At 42.5% G+C, this 1,365-nt stretch overlaps 1 non-coding gene across 1 annotated transcript; it reads left to right on the forward strand.

Annotated features, from left to right (window-relative positions):
* The first annotated feature begins 444 nt into the window (after nt 1-444).
* On the forward strand, nt 445-551 carry LOC141669664 (small nucleolar RNA R71). The gene has a single exon (XR_012553932.1). It is a non-coding gene; the product is annotated as a small nucleolar RNA R71 (small nucleolar RNA).
* The last annotated feature ends 814 nt before the right edge of the window (nt 552-1,365 follow it).

A 1,365-nucleotide genomic window follows, 5' to 3' on the forward strand; every position in this document is an offset into this window, starting at 1 on the left:
ATTAGTTTTTTATCTATAACAATTTATGTTGTTAGGATGATAAGTAGCTGGCACAGGCTGCTGCGGTCGCTGATAATTGTTCACATACTGAACAAATTCATTAACAAGAGAACACTGATCCGTAGCATGAGATCCTGCACAAAGATCACAGACCATAGCTATCTGATTGACTCCATAGGTGGCTAGATAATCGACCTTCATAGACAACGCTTGGAGCTACGCTGCAATAGCTGTAGCTGCATCAACTTCCAAAATACCTGCTACCTTCCCAGAAATCATCCTTTGAGTTGGGTTTTGATGCTCATTTGCAGCCATAGTCTCAATAATATTATAAGCCTCAGTATAGCTTTTGGCCCACAAGGCGCCTCCAGCTGCGGCATCGAGCATGGGCTGAGATTGGGCCCCTAAACCATTATAGAAACCAGTGATCACATCCAATCAGGCATACCATGATTTGGACACTTTCTCAACATCTCCTTGTAGCACTCCCAAGCTTCACACATAGATTCTGTAGGTTGCTGTGCAAACTGAGTAAGAGCACTCCTCATAGCCGCAGTCTTTGCAATTGGATAGAACTTCAGTAGGAACATTTGCGCAAGATCTTGCCAAGTAATGATAGACCCAGCTGGTTCAGAATGTAACCAGTCCTTAGCTTTATCCCTAAGTGAGAATGGGAAAAGCCTCAACTTGATAGCCTCATCAGTCACACCATTATATTTGAAAGTACTACAGATCTCGACAATATTCCTTATGTGCATGTTGGGGTCTTCAGTCGTAGCACCTCCGAAAGAAACGGAATTCTGCACCATCTGAATAGTGCCCGGCTTGATTTCAAAGTTATTGGCCTCAATAGCCGGGTGCATGCTGCTAGACTGAATGTCATCAATTTTAGGCCGAGAAAAGTCCATAAGAGCTGGATCTGCCGGAACTATACGATCGCCCATGATTACTGGCTCTTTCTGCTCACTTTCTGAATCCGAATATTCAAAATCTATCTTCTCTGGAATATCAAGAACTTCGTCTGTCTCCTCATCCGTATCTAAAGTCCTCTTGCGAGTACGAGAACGTTTTTTCATAAACGCTCGCTAAAGTACCTGAAACACAACCGGAAACAATAAGTAACACTTCTTAATCACTGAGTCCTAATGACCAATGATGGTAAGTACAAAAACTAAACAAATACGCCGAGTCCCCGGCAGTGGTGCCAAAACCTTGTTAGGGAGAAAACACGCGCTAATAATACACGCAAGTATACGCATTCGCAAGTAATATAGAATACTTTCTAGTTCGTTCCCACAGAGACTCAGACTAATTATGTTCAATTACACTCACTCACCGATGTATGATTACTTCTCAATATTACGA

This window comes from Apium graveolens, chromosome 6 (genome assembly GCF_009905375.1).
Source record: "Apium graveolens cultivar Ventura chromosome 6, ASM990537v1, whole genome shotgun sequence".
Taxonomy (NCBI): Eukaryota; Viridiplantae; Streptophyta; class Magnoliopsida; order Apiales; family Apiaceae; genus Apium; species Apium graveolens.